The sequence below is a fragment of the Medicago sativa genome, chromosome 5, assembly GCF_051527215.1.
Source record: "Medicago sativa cultivar Bolivia chromosome 5, Bolivia_mono, whole genome shotgun sequence".
Taxonomy (NCBI): Eukaryota; Viridiplantae; Streptophyta; class Magnoliopsida; order Fabales; family Fabaceae; genus Medicago; species Medicago sativa.
Window position 1 is genome coordinate 44,519,306 of NC_140753.1, and position 21,154 is coordinate 44,540,459.

The window sequence follows — 21,154 nt, forward strand, 5'->3', positions numbered from 1 at the left end:
CGCACAACTTTTAAGGCCATTATTTCTATTTAAATTCCTTAATATGTGCCATTGAGGCACATGTTAGCATTAGCCTATCGATAATGCATGTAGATTTATGAATCCACATTAGGATCTCCATTCAATGAGTTTATAAAAAGTAAAAAAGATTTAATGTACTATGCCAAACCTAACAACCTTTTTGATTTATTGTGTGGATCCAATGATTTTGCTCTTTGGGTCTTTCTCAACACTCTTGGCGTTTTAATTGGGAAGGTAAGAAAACAGAGGTTGGGCCACTTTAGTCCCAAGGAGTCAACCCCACACTCACACACAGAAGAAAACATTGCATATTAAATTCACATTGTCATATAAACGTGGTTGGGACCAATGGTGGCCAACCAATAGCTTGTAGTACTATTTTTTGGCTTCACCCTTTGAGTATACATGGCTTCCATAAATGGCCCTTTAAAATAAGGTTAGACCAACAAGTGTTTTCGGAACATTGTTTAAGGAGTAAATAAAATGAAATTTAATCTTAAAAATACAAGTTAAATTGTTGAAGTCGTGGTTACAATATTTTTTTATTCAAAAATTATTATTATTTATTTCTTAAACGATGTCTTAAGATATTTGTTAACATTTTCGTTTATAATATGTTACAAATGATCCACTTCTATAGATGTGGTTAGGTTGTTCGCTGATGGAACTTAAATTCCAAGTGTCATTCTCGCCATTGGGTTATACATTTTGATAAAGTTGAATCAAGCCTCTCTTATATATATATAGGGTTATGTTACAAGACACCTTCATAAAAAGTAGTGTGGTGTCTTTTATCGTTCACACCTTTCAAGGTGTGATTTTCACTTTTTAGTTATAAGCTTTGATAAAAGACACCTTCATAAAAAGTAGTTGGTGTCTTTTAACAAATGCTCATAGAGTAACTTGATAAAAGACACCTTCACAAAAGGTGTCTTCTATCATAACCCATATATATATATATATATATATATATATATATATATATATATATATATATATATATATATATATATAGGGTTATGTTACAAGACACCTTCATAAAAAGTAGTGTGGTGTCTTTTATCAAGTCACACCTCAAGGTGTGATTTTCACTTTTTAGTTATAACTTTGATAAAAGACACCTTCATAAAAAGTAGTTGGTGTCTTTTAACAAATGCTCATAGAGTAACTTGATAAAAGACACCTTCACAAAAGGTGTCTTCTATCATAACCCATATATATATATATATATATATATATATATAGATTTGCTAGAACACACCCACTAGTTTTTATGTGGGAGTGTTTTAGCAAGCTACACCTTAAGGTGTATTTAACTACTTTTTAGTTATAACTTGCTAAAACACACCTTCTAAAAAATAAGTGGGTGTATCCTAGCAAATGCCTATAGGAGTTGCTAACATACACCCACTTATTTTAGAAGGTGTGTTTTAGCAACATTCACCTTAAGGTGTATTTAACAACTTTTTAGTTATATCTTTGCTAAAACACACCTTAATAAAAACTAGTGGGTGTATCCTAGCAAACCTCATATATATATATATATGATAGAAGACACCTTTTATGAAGGTGTCTTTTATCAAGTTACTCTATGAGCATTTGTTAAAAGACACCAACTACTTTTTATGAAGGTGTCTTTTATCAAAGTTATAACTAAAAAGTGAAAATCACACCTTGAGGTGTGACTTGATAAAAGACACCATCAAAGGGTGGCTTGTAACATAACCATATATATATATATATATATATATATATATATATATATATATATATATATATATATATTTGGTTTTTTTTTTACGATTGGATATCTTATACTATTTGGTTGTTTTTATTGATATGTATCTTTAGTTTTTTTTTTTTTTTGACAAAAATAAACGATATTCATTCATTCAAATTGATAGAGTACATCAATACAATACAAATCCAAATTCGCTAAAAACAAAAAGGATGAATCTGTGAACAAACTCACAAGATCCATGTTAACGGCATAAAACGGCAAAGTATCTATGCCTACAAATATGACTAATATGATTATATTCAAGTCTCCGAATACTCATGTCTCCGGATCCGCAACGTTGACGACGCCAAAGTCATTGTCATTGATCGGACCGCACTTGCTCAAAGCTAATCTTTCAACCTCGAATCAAATAAACACCGCACTAAGACGGGAAATCAAAAACACACCGCACAAAGACGGGAAATCAAAACAAACGATCGTTAAGAGACGGCGAAATCACAAAAACAAACGAAAGAAAACGAGAAAATAAGTGAAATCACTTATTTAATTAGGATAGAATGAAAAACAACTCGGAGAGGTGATTTTTGGGTCAAAATTGACCCTAAATCACCCCTACGACAAGAAGAAGGAGAAAAAATGGGTGACGGCTAGGGTTTGAGAAGGAGAGAAAAGAGAGAGGGAGAAAGGGGATTACATGTATCTTTAGTTCTATTACAACATTTTGGAATCAATAAGAAGAGAAATTAAAAATTTCCTTTTAACAATTTATATCATATGAAAATAAGTCAAAATTATTTAAGATTTTGACTCTTTCTCTTTTGAATGCAATAACTCATGCTTAATAACCACTATTATATGTTTTATATTAGGAAAATGCTAAAGGGTGTCCCCGAGTACCGGTTAAGGATACTAAAAAAGGAAATTATATAGTAGTTATTGCATTGAAAATTGTGTAATTAATACATAAAAGGTCAAAAAAGATTTTCTTTTAGTAATAACTTCCTTTTTTGGTATTCTTAACGAGTGCTCCGGAGGCACCGATTAGAATGACCCTTTATATTAATATCTTTCCAAAATCTTTTCAAATTATTATAATATTTATTCATGAGGGTATCAACAATGATCCATCACTTGTGCATTTATCAACAATGATCCATCACTTGTGCATTTATAAGAAACACATGCATGCTCTTTTACTCGAGTATTATGTTGTTCAAGTTTTTATATATGGGTTTTGCTAGAAGATATCTTTTATGAATGTGTCTTTTAGCAAGTTATTCTACAGGCATTTGCTAAAAGACACTAACTAATTTTTATGAAGGTGTTCTTTAGCAAGTTATAACAAAAAAGTGGATAATCACACCTTGAGGTGCGAATTGCTAAAAGACACCTTCAAAAAAACTAAAGGGTGTCTTCTATCAAAACTCATATATATATATATATATATATATATATATATATATATATATATATATATATATATGAGTTTTGCTAGAAGAAACCTTTTATGAAGGTGTCTTTTAGCAAACCTCAAGATGTGATTTTCACTTTTTAGTTATAACTTTGCTAAAAGATATCTTCCAAAAAATTAGTTGGTGTCTTTTAGCAAATGCTCATAGAATAACTTGCTAAAAAACACCTTTTATGCTCATAGAGTAACTTGCTAAAAGACACCTTCATAAAAGGTGTCTTCTAGCAAAACCCTATATATATTCTCACTTTGCCATTTTAGAAGTAACTGTAGTTGCAAGCTGGAATTTAAAAGTGTTGCATGCTCAAAAATTGTTGAAACATGACAAATTATACGGTACACTTGAGTATTGTTTTATCTTGGTTTTCGGGTGTCAAACATTGATTACGTTTGAACCTTTTTAACCGGTGATATCTTATTTTTCTTGGGAAGGGAAAAAGTAAGCAAAACCCTTGAGAATCGAGGTCCGGGAGTTGTTTTCGCTACGGGAAGGTGTTAGGCACCCATAACGACTATAGTATCCTATAGGAACCGTCTTTAATTTCTACGCGCGCGCTTTATTTTTAAATGCTATTTTGAAAGTGATATTTACACCTAAGAGTTTACTAAGTGAAGAATTGGAGGGAGAAGAAGGTGTTTGAATTTTTATTTTATTTGAATTGAAGGAATTTTGTTCCTTGCCTACGTACTGTTTAAGGGATCAAATCCACCGTAGTTCTCTTCCAAAAAATGTTTTTGTTTTTGTTGGTTGATTTTAAGTTTGAAAATGGAGTTTGAAGAATGGAGATTGAGAGGCCTCAAGGGCATGAGATTATGAAATTGTGAGGTTGAATTAGTCATTTTGCAAAAGAAGTCAAGTATGATTATTTTTCATTGAGATTTGATTAAGAAAATGAAAAAGGAAATTTCCATGGGATTTTGATCCCAAGGTTTATTATGAAAAAAGGTTTGAGTGATATTGTTCACATTTTTTGGAAAATTGATTTTTCTAAGTATAAAGCCTAAACATACATCTAAAGCATTCAATCCTAAACATACATCTAAACATGCATATTCTAGCTATATACCTAAAGTGGTGTGTGTGCATGTGTCGGTGCTTGTGTCGGTGTACATTATTAGAGTCCATTGTCCTTTACATCATTGGCCTAGATACATTCTATGGTCTTGCAAGAATTAAAGAAATGGCATAAGAAAAAATATTACAAAATTCCTAAGAGTTACATTCTAATTTTTGCATGAAATTGAAACTTAAAGTGCAAGAAATAAGATGGAGAGGAAGATGAAGCGTGGGATGCTTATGAATGTATGAAACATGAAACAAAGAGATTAGCAATACAAGATATAATATGGAAAATAAAGCAAGTGGAAATTGCATAACAACATGAGCAAAACTTAACTAAAAAGTAACAAAAACTTTAGCCAACAAAATGGGAAAATGGACTTGAAAAATTACCGTAACGTCAAAGCAAATTTAAGACTTAAAATTCTCATATCAAGGGTATTTTTCAAATGGTTCATTTCAGCCACATTATGAGAATCATAAGGACAAGTATGAGCCAAGACTTATAGTACATTTTCAAATCCATTTTACACATTATTTCTCATGGTGACAATACACATTACTTACAAAACAAGAAATTCACAACTTGCACTTTCAAAATGGCCAAACAAACACAATTTTCAGAAGTAAATACATTACACATTTGCATATGAAGTATCAACACAAGGTGGCAAAATATTAGAATCAAAAGCACACAAAAAACTTCATAAAAATTGACAAGAAGTACCAAACATCACAAACAAGATCACTTATGCTTTCTATCCATTTTTCATGTCAAAATATCATAAGAGACTGGTGTTAAACATCAAGCATGATTGCAAGAGAGTTCACAAGATCTTAGAAATTTTAACAAGATTTTTGACACGAAATGGAAAAGAAAATGAATCAACAAGGGGAAAAAATATTTCCTCATTTTTTGATGAATATTTAACATACAAATTCATCAAGATTCATCAAAAAAAATCAAGCAAACTATTTGAACATTTTTTAGGAATTTTCTTGAAGATTTTCAATGAAACAAACGGCGCAAATAGCAAGAAATGGTGTGGGAACAGCAAGAAGATAATGGAGTAAAACACAATCCGCAGGGGAAATAGGCCCAAGCCCGGAGAGATGGGCAGGGTTATGGGTATGGATCGAAAACGGGTCATGAGTTGGGTTGAGCATATAAGATTGGGTTGTGTTGAAAAAAACATTGCATAATTCTTCTTCTCTCTCACGAAAAAAGATTGCCTACGTTCTCTCCCCAAATGGCGGACGGCGCCGCCGCCCGCATTGTCTTCTCCGGCGAGTCTTTCCACGCCGACGCGGTGGTTGCCGGCCCAACGGGCGGCGCCGCCGCACGGAATGTAAAAACACCGCATTTTTTAAAATCCGGATCCATTTTCAAATATCCTTTTCTTCCTAGAACTCAAATATGAACTCGAATTTCGACGAAAAACAACGGATGAGAGTAGATCTAAGCAACAAGATTTAAACATTCGAAGCCACATGAACTCACCTCCGTTTTGATTTCGATCCGGACATTGATGCTACGACGTTGAAGCTTCGTTGCTTCTCAAGCGAGTTTCGCTATATCCCTTACATTCGACCTTTCTTCTTCGAATCGCTTCGACTCTTCGTCCCCGTTTCCGATCGACTTTGTTCGAAGCTTATGGCGAAATGGATTCGGTATATTGCAGCTTGCAAGCGGTTTGTTTCCTTCTCTTCACCGTTCCAATTCGTTGATCTTCTTTGGATTTGGAATGTCGGAACCGACCTTGGAGGTTGCTTTCATAATCCGAAAGTCTTGAATTATTACTTTGGAACTGTTTGAATGTGCGATGAAGCTTGCGGTGCCGTTGAGGAATGGATTTGGAAGAGTTTTTGTATCGAATTCGGTTGTGAATTGGAAGTTTGCGTCGTTGAATATGGCGGCGAAATGGTTGTTGATGATGATGATAATGATGGATGTTATGGTGATTTCGCGGTGGTTAGAGGTGGCGGAAAAATTGGTTATGGTGGTTAGAGATGGTGGTTGGAGGTGGTTATGGAGGTTTGTGGTGGTTGTTAGAGGTTGTTAGAGGTTGAAGATGAAGTTAGTTAGAGGAGAGAGAAAGTGGAGGAAAAATAATTATGAATATTGTGGTTTTGTGTAAAAATGGTTGAAAAATAAAAATTGGTGTAAAAAATGATTAGTTGAATGAACCTTGACCAACTTTGACCTATTTATAGGTGATGTGGGAATGCTTGGACCAATGATGTGATGCCATGTGTACTTGGACTTGTAACAAACTCTTAAGGACCAATAGCATTTGGACACATGGCACTTGGACTCTAACAAACTTAAAAAAGGGATTAAAATGTAAATAACAAAAGTACAAGGACCGAAATGAAAATCAAAACTAAAATTGAAATGAAAAAGTAAATTGAAAATTAACGTAAAGCGAGACGATTAAAAACAACAAAGCAGATTAAAATGAATCGAAATATTATGTGAAATGACCAAAACGCCCCTAGGGACTAAGACGACTCAAAATGACTCGGATGCAATCTTAAAATGATTTTTTAACAGAGAATTAAAGCAAGAATTTATTTAAACCAAATGAACAGACTCAGAAACAATTTTTAGAATTTAAACAGGGTTTTAACACATGAAAAGACTAAAATGCCCCTAGGGGCAAAAGCCGACTCAAAATGACTTCAAATGCAAATTTTGAAATGGATTTTGACATAGAATGAAACAGAGACTTATTCACACTACTTGAAAGGACTTCAAACAAAATTTTGAAAGACTGAGAGAAATTTGACATAGGAAATGACTAAAATACCCTTGCATGTAAATTTTGCAAATAACATTGAAATAGAATGCGAGAGAAAGATGCAATTGATCGAGACAGTTCAAATGACTTATAATGCAAGAAAAGAAAAATTGAGTTAGTATTTTTAGGTCCAAAATTAGGGTATAACAAGTATACTAGTACAAACAATTTTTAAAGTGGTCTTGTTGATGGCCGGATTAGACAAGTGTACTTGAATCGTTTATCAAGTAATAAAGCGATAAGTAAAGTATCGTATCCACATGGATTGTCGTTTAGTCCAAACAATTCGCGTTACTTATTTGGGAACAAAATAATAAAATAAGGAGTTGAGGGTTAAGAGATTGCAATTTTTATCCGTTTGTAACAGAGCAAGTTACTGTTTTTTGTTGTAGAACTGTTAGCAGCTAGGATTCTTTGAATCTCCCCTATTCATTTGGTGGAATTAATTAACAATCAAGTCGCGTTCAGTTATTCTAAGTAGACTATCTAAGTGATGAGTCCGCCGAGACATGGTTGGTTTGTCAAGTTGCACCTATTGATCGCACGGTCATCCTTACGTGCGAGACCTTACTCTCTCGGTTGATTTTGGACTATCCCTTCGCCTATTGAGTCACACATGTTGATCACATGGTTGTCCTTACGTGTGGGGTCTTACTCCCTCATAGGTAATTGGAACATAAACTTAAGTTGGCGTTCCTAAATTTCCAAAGGTATGGTGGCCGGTGTTCCCAAAGGTTTTCCCATCTATGAATCTTAGTAGTACAAAACACAATCTCCCTCTCGGTAGTTCTACAACCGGCGGTCCTATTAGCGTCTACATTTCCAAGGTGCGAGGAGAATGAAGTTACCGGACTGATTTAAGTCTTGAAGTCGCTTGCTTCCTTAATTATTAACTAGTTACATCCTAGGTTCAATATATATTTTACTCAATATTAGTAATGTCACATCCAAAGTACTTACTACTAGGTCAACTCGCTTTCGATATCTTTCGCTAGTTACTAACTAATTACTTCCTAGATAGACAGATATAAATATCAAAATATAAACATCAATATTAGGCCCCTGTCACTATCTAAATGCCTAAACTAGGGTTGCGCTCCCGAGTAGACAAATCTTACGCACCACAATAAAACTAAATAGCAAATAGAAAATAACCGAATAAACGACTATAAATTAAATAATTATCCAACAAATAAAATAGAGGTTCATCTTAGAACCCTAGCCTAAAGAGATTTAGTTACACATGATAACTAAAAACTAATTACAAAAGAAATAAAACTTACCACTAGAAATACTTGGAGAGAGAGGAGAGAGAAACTCCTCCCGAAAGCTCCTAGAATCCGCCTTCCTCTTGAACTGCTCCAATTATGAATGAGAAATTATGAATGAAGAAGGTGGTATTTATAGGGAAAGTTTTCACCCGAACTTGGGCTAAAATTGTGAGCTTTCTTCCACAAAAAATCATAAAATAATGACTTTTCCCGCAAGCAACCAGACGCCCGAACCTATGCGCTAGGCGCATCCGCCTACTTTGTCGGTCACTAGGTGCCTCAAACCACGCGCTTGGGTGCTTTCCCCGCCGACTACGGGCGCCCGGGTACCCCGTTACGTGCGGTGGGCACTTCGAGTGTGTTATGTGGCCGAAAATGTTGTTTTCTTCGCATTTTTAGGTGTTTGCTTCTATGTAAGTTGTCTTGGAACTTGGGAACATAATTCCTCCATTTGTAAAGTCTTCGAGAGGCCTCTTGAATTTTCATTCTTCATCTTTCCAAGGACCAAATAAACCTTCGGATGTCTTGCTTTGCCGATTTGCATGATTTCTTCGTGAATTACATCAAAAAATCCTAAAATTGTTATGTTTTGGGAAGAACGAATCACGGACTCAAATATAAAAAATATTACAAATGTCCCGAAATCATAGACAATTGCTCTAATACTCCTCTCGTTTTGCTGGTGAATTCTACCGAAAATGATTGAAAAACATGCTAAGAATAATGTAAGATGACATGTCATCACTTGTCAATGAGTGCCTCTGGGGCACTCTTTAAGGATTCTAAAAGAAGAACATATTTTATAAAAATGTCAAATATTACTATTTCTAATGCACGGATTACACATATTTTTATAAAAATAAAAAAAAAGGTTACCATTTAAAGGTGTTAAATAGTGTCACGGGAGCGCTCGTTAATTATTAGCTAAATGAGTTGTTTTTTTAAAGAAAAAACTTATTTTGTATTATTTATAACTACTAATAAAAATATAGGCTTTTTTATTGCGGAAATACATGGAAATTACGATTGGTGATTTTTATAAAATTATGATTTTGATAAAAAAAGTACACCCTCCGGTCACTATTATAAGCAAAAAATAATATTGTAGGTTCATTCATTTAATGATGTGTGGTCTTTATTATAGACCACATACATCATTAAATGAATGAATCCAAAATGTTGATTTTTGCTTATAATAGTGACCGGAGGGTGTATAGAGATTAGATGTTTGTGAGTTATTTTTTTCTTTTGTGAAAGATGTTTCAGAATTTTAAATTGTAGTAAACCCATAAATCATGTTTATCTTATTCGATGATATCAAAAATATAGCAAATATAATGTAAATTCTTATCTTTTTAATGACACCAACAAAAAAAATTATTATTGTAGAAAAATTTGTTTAAAGCTTTAATTGGAACAACAGAAAAAGAGAACCCAAAATCTTCTATTTTCTTTATATATAATATAGATAATAACTACATCTTATTTACGAAAAGTGTCGGTAAAATAAAATTTATTTTTTCTATATTTTTATTACTTATAATATAAAATATTGAATATTTTTAGTGATAAAACGTAAAATATTTAGTGTGATTTTATAAACAATGAAAAGATATTTTTTCTTATGAAATAAAAAATTTTAAAATATAAAAATCGGAACAAGAATACCAACACACCTTAATTTGAAAAGGGTTTAGAAAAATGAGAAGAAAAGAAAAGTTGTCTTTTTGGGATAAGTGTATAGGAAAAACGAAAGAAGTGGGTTAGGAGGAGTCAAGCTTAGTTTGAAAATTGATAGACATGAACTCAAGGTTTTCTCCACTGATGATGTAAGGTGATCAAACACATGGGAAGGTGCCACCCACATTGGAACCAAATGCAAGTTTTGTGGGACTTTCCCGTTTGAAGAGAAGTTAGGGTTGTGAGAGAATTATTTAATCACACTATGCATGTATTTTTTTTAACGATTTTTATTTTGACAAATTTATTACCATGTTAATGATACAAATTATCTACCACTATTTACTTGTGATTATTTTTTATTTTTTGAGGGACGTGATTATTTCTTTTTTAAACAACCTTATATATACAAGGTGAGTACTCGATCTCAACCTAATTTTTTCAACGTGACTTGTCTATATGGTGTCAAAGTCTAGTTAAAGACTATTTTTGACACCATAAATCTGTTTGTTTTTCTTTTTCTTTTTCTTTTGTTGCTTCAAAACATGTTGTAATGGGTTCCACCATAAACTAAAAATGAGTTTTACTAACAAGTGTCTTTGGATGTTTTTTAAGTATTTCAAAATAAGAAATTATTTTTTTAAAAGTTAAATATTTTAAATTTCAATACATTGAATACACGTATTTTTAATAAATACTTATCGCTTATGTTTTTTAAAGAGTGTCTCGGATGCATTCGTTAACATTTACCATTTAAAAATATGACTTTTAGAGTGCATTAATCATGCTTTCTTTTGTTGTTGATTGAAGTGATATGAAAATGTTATCATGTAAGATTGCCCAAATCCTGATTAGGCCCACAAGATGTGCTTATCAAGGAGAATTAACCAATGAAACAATAAATTACAATTTCTAATTAGTGATTATTAAGAGACATGATCCTATCATATTAGAAACCCCATTAACTTTCTAATCATCTTTGTTTCTTTTCGTAACCATTACTTTGGAAGCATCCAAAAACGATAAAAAGATAAACCCTCAATGTGACTTAGTTTTCAAGTAGGAAAACCCTTTCTTAGAGATTGTTCAAAGCACTATTTTTAGCACTCCCTAAACAATATGGGCATGACTCAATTTAGCCCCTCCATGTCCTCCAAGTGACACTACCTAATTCTTTTTAAAATTTCAACTCCTCCCAATTTTTTAAAATTAAATTGTTGGATGTATATGAGGGTGGAGTTTGCTTTAAGTCATGTGATTGTGAAGTGCCTCTCTTTTCTTTCTCTCCCATTATTAATATTAGTACAATCTATAGTCTAATTAAGCTACGTGGATCAATGCGTACATTGCTTAGATTGTAGACCAGAATGTCCACTACTCCACTCAAATTAATAACAAATAAAATTAAAGAAACAATCAAAATCCCAACCTTTTACGTGTTTGAAATACATGTGTTGGAACATAGCTCTCGTGAATTGAATTTAATTTTAGAGACTTTAGTCAATTAATAAGACAAAAACAAGTGCGTGGTTTGCTAATAAAGCGAGGGACATATAGACGGCTATATATATGCATATGCAACATGGCACCCACATAATATATTACCCAAGCATATGAACAATATATATATATTTGGGGAACATTTGCACATGATAGGACAAAATCTAATGCCTGTTTTCTATAAATATTTATATATCTATATATTCAAAAATAAACTATAGTTCATGCAACAACTCTTATTAGATATTGTCAGTATAGTTCCATTGACATGGTACACAGTTAATGAAATTGCCACATGGGTACTAAACTATTTGCAGGGGGTACAAATTTAAATCAATTATTGTGTTTTCATTTACTCACACCAAACTTTGACTGTCCGTTTTTCACTTGCTGTGAACTTTTGAACTAACCATTGCAAACTTAATTTATTGTGTTATCACTTTATTACTCACTGTCCTTTTTTCACTTCCTGTAAACTTTTGATATTTCAGCTAATTTGGTTTCAACAACCTTTTTCTAGAAATTTATTGACTAGACTGAAAATAAGTACTAAATTAACATAAATAGAGTTATTTACAATGAAACTTAATCAAGTATGTTCAACAACCGAGAAATTTTGAAGAGAAACTCAAGTTAGATCGTGTGTGTAGTGCTGGAACCCTAGCTAGGTCGATGGAGTTATTAAAGTATAAGCCGTAGAATATTTAGCTAGAAAAGTGTAGTGATAACTACTTGCAGTTACTTTTACTGCAAGTTATCGAAGTAACCCTTAACTAATTAACTATCCGAAGTGGACCGGTATAGGTTGATCGGATAAAGAACAAATCTAAAGAAAGATTAAAGTTGTGAGTACTATTGGTGGAACAAGACAAAGTGACATGACAAAAAGTTTGAATCAAACTAACAAGTATTACTCGGTTAGTACAATTACAAAGTAGTTATTGGTGGATTGTGGACTAGTATAGGTCGGTCGGATAAAGAACAAACGTCTACTCTTTAACAAGCTTAATGCTTGGTGTGGATTGTGGACGACTATGGGTCGACCAAATAAAGAACAAATGTATACACCTATATAGGCTTGACGCTTGGTAGTTGTGGGCTGGTATTGGTTGACCGGATAAAGAACAAACATTTACGCCTTAACCGACTTGACGTTTGGTGGACGTAGACTAGCATGGACGAGACCTTACCATGTGACTTGTAATAGTTGACTTAACCGACCAACAAGATCTCACTCAACACCGGGCCGACTATTCAAATTATGTCAACTAGCTCGTCCTCGTTCAACACTAGTTTGACTATTCAAGTAATGTCGGCTCGGCTTGGCCTCACTCAATACCGGTTTGACTATTCAAAGCCAACTCGGCTTGTCCTCAATTAATACCGGTTTGAATGTTCAAGTGACACGAACCATACCAAGATCACCCCAAATTAAGCTCGCGGACAAACTTGTTGTGTTCCCAACTCAAGTTACACATGCTCGATTCCACGTGTCTTGTACAATTGAGCAACGTCTGCGAAAACGCGTCTCAACTTCACGCGCCCTATACGGACGAGTTGCAACCTAGTTCACGCGCGGTCGTACTTGAACCAGAGAACCAATGGCGGCTCGGTTCACAACTTTATGGGCTTGAGTGACCAAAGAAAGGCTCATTAAATCAACAAATCAAGGGTTATAAAAGGGGACATTTAAGAGGCATTAAGGGGATTCAAATTTTTAGTTCGAACAACATATTTTCATTTAATTTTTAGAGTATTCTTGGAGCTCCACGTAGACAACTTCTCTAAACAGCTCACATGTTGTAACTTGTGTTTTACAAGCATGAACACGAAGTTAGTTAGTTAGAAACTACAGTTTGTTATGGCAGTAACATAACAATTAGCAGCATGGTGTAATTGATTAGAAAACAATCCATTGCTAATGCTATATAAGAGTGTATCGTGCTTCATTATCATTTTTAGTTAGTGTTTTATCTTCTCTCCTTTTCTAAAAATAAAACATAATATATTTCCTCAAAATAAACGGGATCCAAATTCAAGTTTTTCTTATTCCCGTGAGACTTTTTAATTTCCATTAAGTTCCTTATTCCCGTGAGGCTCACATAATGCTTAACCTACGTGATTTGAGTTGCTTAAGTTTTAATTAATATAAGACAAAAAGCAAGTGAAATTTGTATATAAACTATTCTTGATTGAGTTTATGGCCATGTTGTCCATTGGGAAATTCCAAGCAGGCTTATAATAAGCAGTGGCCAAACTAATTAATAAACTATTGGACCAAATTTAGATTCAGAACAAGTCAATAAGACAAGCTTGTTTAGATAGATATCTACCAGCAAGTATGATATTTTAATCAAAGTAAGTGACTTGTATCTAACCTGACAATCTAAATAATTTATACCTATGAAAAGGTTTTGCAATTTATGGTTGTACTTATGTGTTAATATTCAATGCGTGTGTCCAGTTCTTTGAAATTAAGTTGAACCGAATAATACATAGGTAATAGGTTGAATTGTAGGAAAGAAAAGTTAGCCCAAAAGTCATATGAGTTTCATTTGTAAAACCTTGCTTATTGGATTAGGTTTGAATTTTATTATTGGTGAGAGTTATAGTTGAAACGTTTAGTTGGATTGCATCCTTGCAAATTTTCTTAACTATCCATTGTATAACGTCTATAAGAAAAGAAAAGAAAATTATAATTGAAATTGTCAAATTAACTTCATACCTATAGTACTAAGAGAGTTAGAAACATAGTTTTAAATTGAGGTTGCGGATGCGGTTGTTGCCGCATCTACGCGACCCGCGCATATGCTTCTTAGAGAAGCAAATAATAACAAAAGATTAAATAAGAGAACGAAGAGAAAGACAATTGTTGTCTTTCAGACTTTTACCTACGGAAAAATACAATTTAGTGACGGATTTTGTCCTTAGGTAAAAGTATTTTTATTTTTAATTTTTTTGCAAATTTTGAGGCCCCTCTAAGTTAGAGGCTATGTGCGAATCGCCTTGATGCACTTTCACGGGGCCGCCGACCCCTGTGTACACCCTCATTTCTTGTATTTACCATTAAAAAAAATACAAGAAGTGTACTTTTTCCGTTCCAAATTATAAGCCACTTTGTGAATTTTTCTTTCTCATCATACAATATTAATTGCATTTTTTTATTTTTGTGAAATTGTCAAAAAGAGTTATAATTTTTTTTGACAAAAAAAAAGAGTTATAACTTGTAACAAAAAAGAGTTATAACTTGGAACAGAGGAAGTATTAAATAAACCATATGCCTTACGTCTTTGTAAAAAGTTTCAAAATGTTTCTGAGATTACAATAACTAACACTTCATGTATTTTTTTAATGGTAAATATTAGCATGTTATGTTAGTTTCTCGTTTGTTAGAATTTGAACTCTACTTTTTTTTTAACTCCTCAACATATTACTTGTCAAAAAAATTCCTCAACATATTAAATCCCTTAGCTCAACAAATTTAGCTACTGATCCCCTATACTTCTTGTATTTAACTTGTGAAGTTTTAAGGTTTGGCTATGAAAAAACACAAATAGGAAGAATGGGTGATGTCTCTCGATACACAACAAAAAATAAGGTGAAAAGTGAGGGAGTAGGGCACCAAGGGGGTGTTACGATAGGGTTTAGTAATATTCATAAGAGAGATATTTAGGGAAAAAGAAATAAAAGGGGTGGTGTATGAGAAAAACCTAAGGTGCAAAAATAAACACGTAGAGCAAGTCCAATAGAAAAAAAATCTAGAAAAAATGAAATGTTAATGGGTTTGAAATAGTTTTTTCATTGAAAATTGCTTTTCGACATAGAATACTTCTTATTGACACAAGTAAATGACATTAATGTCCCCCGGCGGCAATTAACGGCATTTGGAACTCACGTTGTTAACAACCGTTGAAGCCGAAGTCGGCGGTTGTTAGCCCGCTACGTGCTTGACCATTTTCCGAGAAGGTCATTTTCATTTTCCAGTGTCTTTCCTAACCAATTTTCATTTTCATTTTCATTTTCATCTAAGATTTTCATCAAATAACCACTTGAAAATTCTTCTAAAATTTTCATCTAATAACCAATTGATACCTAAACATATTCATCCAATATTTAACGGGAACATGGTAAAATTAAAACGCAAGAAATAATATAAAACGAACGTACGTATATGTAATAGAAATAGGAAAATGTACGGAACATGTCATAATAATACATCATGATCATCATAGTAAAAAAATACATAAAAAAATCCTAATAATAATCAGCCTACGCCTACCACCTCTCGCCCCCTAATTATAGGTATTGATTGAGTCTTATATGCATACCGCAATCATCTCTAAACACACATGTTTTGGAACATCGGCTTATACTAAAGGCTGGATGAGATACTAACCTCACATGGTTTGTATTTGTTGGAGCATTGATGGTCGGAATGGCAAGTGTACCGGTTGTTAACCAAGTAATAAAGTGATAAGTAGAGTATCGTATCCACGGGGATTGTCCTTTCGTCCAAACAATTCGCTTTACTTATTTTTATAAGTTTGACGGTATAAAAGTTAAGGGTTAAAAAGACTTGCAATTTTTATCTCGTTAGCAACAGAGCAAGTTTACTGTTTTGGTTGCAAAAAAGTAATCGGCGGTTAGGATTCATCGAATCCCCTACGTATATATGTTTTTGGATAATAAGTAATAGTATGTCAAGGTTTAGGATTCTTCGAATCCCTCCAACAAAAATATACAGGAGGTTCATCTTATAACTCTAACCTAAAAAGGTTTAGTTACACATGGTAACTAAAAACAAATTAGTAAAAATAAAAACATACCCTACAAAATCAAGGAGAATATAGATTATCTCTCGAAGCTCCAAAGTAGTCTTCTTCTTAAGCGCCACGCTTTTGAACGAGAAATTACGAATGAGGAAGGCTAGTATTTATAGTGGAGATTTCTAACTAGGTTTGGGTTAAAAACGCGGGCTAAACCCGGAAAAAACGAATAAAATTACGTACGTGCGAGGCATTTTGAGATGCTTGGGGCGCACAACATATGCTTAAGGAGCATATTGCCTTTTGGCAATGCCCAAGGCGCATGGTAATGCAATTCCATGCCCTAGGCGCATTCTTGTGTGCTTTCGGGCCCAATTTCTCCAATCTTCGTCGTTTTTAGGTCTTCGTCTTCAAATAACTTGCCTCGGAACTTCGGAACATAATTCCTCCATATATAAAGTCTCCCGAGGCCTCTTGAATCTTCATTCTTAGTCTTCCCAAAGTCTTGACAATTCTTCAAATGTTTTATATGTGCCGGCTTGCGTGATTTCTTCGTGAATTAGTTCAAAACCCCCTTAAAATTGCTATGTTTCGGGAAAACTAGAATTATAGACTCAAATATAGAAAACATTATAAAAGTCCCGAAATAATAAGCAATTGTTCTAATACTCATCCTTTTTGCTGCTAAAATCTATTGAAAATGACTGAAAAACATGCTAAGAATAATGTAAGATGACTGTCATCAAGCACATATTGCGCCAATTTAGGTTTGTCCAAACCACTCCAAGGTATCAAGCTTATTCGGCTTCACACGTGACAACCCGACACCATGTGTCTTTGGCCTATGTCAACTTTCTTAATCATGCGTTAGTTGTTGAGGACCTAAGAGATAATGTGTTGCACGATTGGTAAATATCATATGGTTTCACGAGATGGTATTTCGGGATTTCACCCAATTAACTTTATTGATTAATTTCTATAATAATTTCTATTATTTTAGAGGTAATAATTTCTGTTAAAAATAAGGTAATCGAACCGGACCAATCATCGAACCAACATGCTTATGAGTTCGAGGTGTTAAGGTTGAATCGGTATTAAGTAAATATATATTTTAAATTTTATATAAAAAATATACAAAATAATATTATATTCATATTTTTTGTACAAATTATTTATATAAATTAATACTTATATACTTTAATTTAAAATTGCTTAAAAGCTTATACATACATACATATCTATGAGTGTGTGTGTATATATATATATATATATATATATATATATATATATATATATATATATATATATATATATATATAAAGGATGTTTCAAATGAGAGGGATTTTTAAATGAGAGGGTGAGAGGATTAAATAGTGGCCATAGGATTAGATAGATGGCTGTGATTAAAAGAGAAGATTAATGAGTCACGTGACTCTCTTCTCACCAATTTACGAACGCGCGTTCCTTTCTCTCATATTTTGCATGACGTTCCATGTTCTTCTCATTCTTGACCTTCTCACTTCCCTCTCACTTCACCTCCAACCAAATACATCGGTTTGAATTGGACAACTTGCACTTCTATTGAGTTATGTTCATCATTCTCCATGGACAAAGATACATCAACTTGTTTTTCAAATTCCTCGGGTATATTATAATTAGTTTGGCTTGAAGTTCAACATTATTGTTCTATTCTTGTTTCGTTGTTTTTTTCCTAAGAGATAGTTGTTTTTTGTTCCTATTTTTTTGTTGGTTCTCTTCTGTCCCGTGGTTCTATTTGGTTGTTGGTTCTATTTTTTTGTTTTTTGCTTTTGAAGTAACAACATTTCATCTTTTTTTCTTTCTTTTGTTCCTAGTTTTTTTCTTAGTTTGGTATCACTATTTTATATGTAGAATTTGAAAGAGAAGCCCTGCAGTAATCTTAGGTGGTTTTGCATCATATTACTATTTTGCAATGCTTTGCGTCACATTTCTTGTGCTGTGATAAAAGAGTGCATTTATTCTTTGTTTCATCCTTTTTCTTTAGGGTCTTGTTAACTTGTGCCCTTAGGGCACAAGTTAAGAAGCTTAAAATAGAAATTAAAAATAAATTTTACATTGAAAGTATAACTTTTGCAACTTTTAAGACATTGAATGCACATGTTCCAAGAAAAACCTTCTACATTTGATTTCTTAACTTATGCCCCAAGGGCACAAGTTAACATTTCCCTTTTATTTATTATGTTTTCCTTTCTATTATTTTATTGAAGATATTTATTTTGTTAATTTTAGGAATATGAATGTGTGCCAAATTGTGATGATGAATTAAAGGCTACGATTGGACAAGTATTTGATACGTTAGCGAAGGTAAAAAAATTTACGAAAAATACGCACTCTCTGTCGGATTTAGTGTGCGTTCATCATCATCGATTATAGATAAAAACGGCGTGAAGCGTTGGAAGTATTTTGTTTTCTCGAAAGAGGGTTATTCGCCGAATAAGAAGGATGGTAAAGAGCAAAGTGAATCTACTTGTCAAGGTTAGAAGAAGAAGGGCTTTAACAAGAGAAGGATGCAATGCAAATGTTGTTTTCAAATGGATGGGGGAAGGTAAGTATGAGATAGCTCGATTTCATAAAAGCCATACATATCCACTTGCTTCACCTATGAAGAGACCGTTTCTAAGGTACGCAAGGAAAGTGAATTCAGTTCACAAAAGCTTATTACATGCATGTAGTAGAGCAAATATAGGAACTTCAAAAGCTTTCCACTTATTAAAAGAACAGTGTTGGGGTTATGAAAATGTTGGATGCACGCAGGCGAGATCTTCAAAACTATTCCAGAGATTTAAAGACTTTGAATAAAGATTCGATGCACATGTTTTGATAGATTACTTTAGAAGGAAGCAAGAAGTTAATCCATGCTTTTATTATGCGTATGAGGTAGGTGAAGAATGCCGATTGAAGCATGTTTTTGGGAAGATGGTATTTGTAGGAAAAATTATTCCTTATTTGGGGATGTGGTTTCATTTGATACTACGTATCAAACAAATAAATATCATTTGATTTTTGCACCTTTCACCGGGATAAACCATCATCGACAATCTATTACCTTCGGCGTAGGACTTATAACAAATGAGAAAAGTGATTCATTCGTATGGTTGTTTGAAAAGTTTTTGGAAGCAATGGGCGGACATAAGCCAACTCTTATAATAACCGACCAAGATCCTTCCATGAAAGTGGCTATAGAAAATATGTTTGATGCTTCTACTCATAGATTGTGCATGTGGCATATCATGAAAAAAGTTTACGAAAAAGTAGGTGTTTCCATGTATGATGAGGATGAATTCAACAAAAGTTTCAAGTCATGTGTTTGGGGTTCAGAGACACCAAATGAGTTTGAAGAGACTTGGGCGTTTTTGATGACAAGGTTTAAGTTAGAAAAGAATAAATGGTTGGCACATATGTTTGAGATTCGAAGCACGTGGATCCCAACATATTTCAAAGACACTTTTAAGCGGGGATATTGAGAACAACATCAAGATCGAGCGAGAATTCTTTCTATGGTAATTTTCTAAATCCAAATGTTAACTTGGTTGAATTTTGGATGAGATTTGATTCGGCAATAGAAGCGCAACGACATAAGGAGTTACTAGCCGATAATAACTCAATTCATTCTAAACCAAAACTATTGTTGGAACGTGGTATCGAGAGGCATGCAAGAGATGTGTATACTCGTGGGAACTTTTATATATTTCAACATGAATTATGGATTGCATGCGTGGATTGTGGGATTGAAAATAAGAAAGATGAAGATGGGATGGAAATATTTCATATATATGATAATAGTGAGATCAATGGTAAACTTCGAGAAGTTGTGTATAACTTGTCAAATCACAATGCAAATTGCTCATGTAAAATGTTTCAGGCTGAAGGAATACCTTGTAGACACATACTTTGTGTTTTAAAGGGAAAAAATTTCAATGAAATACCAAGTAAGTACATTGTGAATAGGTGGACTAAGTTTGCAAACAGAACACCTATTTTTGACATAGTGACAATGTCTTGGAAGAAGACGGCAAACTCATTTACGATGTGTGGAACCACTTACATAGCCGTGTCGAGAAGGCTGGAAAAGATAAGGAAAAATTGCTTCTTGTGTTAAATGGGGCTGTTAACATGGAAAAATAGTTGGACGGATTTGAAGGGAGTTCTAAGAGAACCGGGACAGATGATTTGATTCTTGGGTCCAATATTCCGACGAAGTAGAAATCCTTCCACCAAAATTTGCAAAGACTAAAGGTAGTGGTAAAAGAATCAAAGGTGGCAAAGAGAAGGCTATTGAACAGCAACAAAAAAAAGCAAGACTTTGTAAGGCATGCGGTGAGTATGTGCATCATGATAGCCGCAATTGTCCCCAAAGATCATCTCCATAATTGCGGTAAGAAATCCCTTTCAAAATGTACTTATTTTAATCTTTTTGTGCTCATGTTTATGGTGCACTTGTTTTGATATTTTTGTGCTCATATTTTTACTTGATGTTGTTAGGATTGGAAGAATGGCATAGAAGAAGGATGAAGGAAGTTAGACAAACAAGATGAATGACATAGAAGAATGAATGGCACTTCTGTTCTTTTTGATATGATTTTAAAGTTCGGTTTTGTGATCATCTTGGCATATTTTTGTATCGGTAACTTAAAATTCTTAATGCGAAATTTCGGTTTGTGATCATCTTTGGCTTATTTTGTATCGGTAACTTATTTTGGTGAATGTAGAATTTTATTTTGTATCGGTAACTTATTTTGGTGAATGTAGAATTTCGGTTACCAAGTACTACTCCTATTATTATGGTTTGCCTACTTTTATGCAT

At 33.4% G+C, this 21,154-nt stretch overlaps 1 pseudogene; it reads left to right on the top strand.

The window, feature by feature from the left end:
* The first annotated feature begins 5,543 nt into the window (after positions 1-5,543).
* Positions 5,544-20,720, top strand: LOC146922346 (protein FAR1-RELATED SEQUENCE 5-like; annotated as a pseudogene).
* The last annotated feature ends 434 nt before the right edge of the window (positions 20,721-21,154 follow it).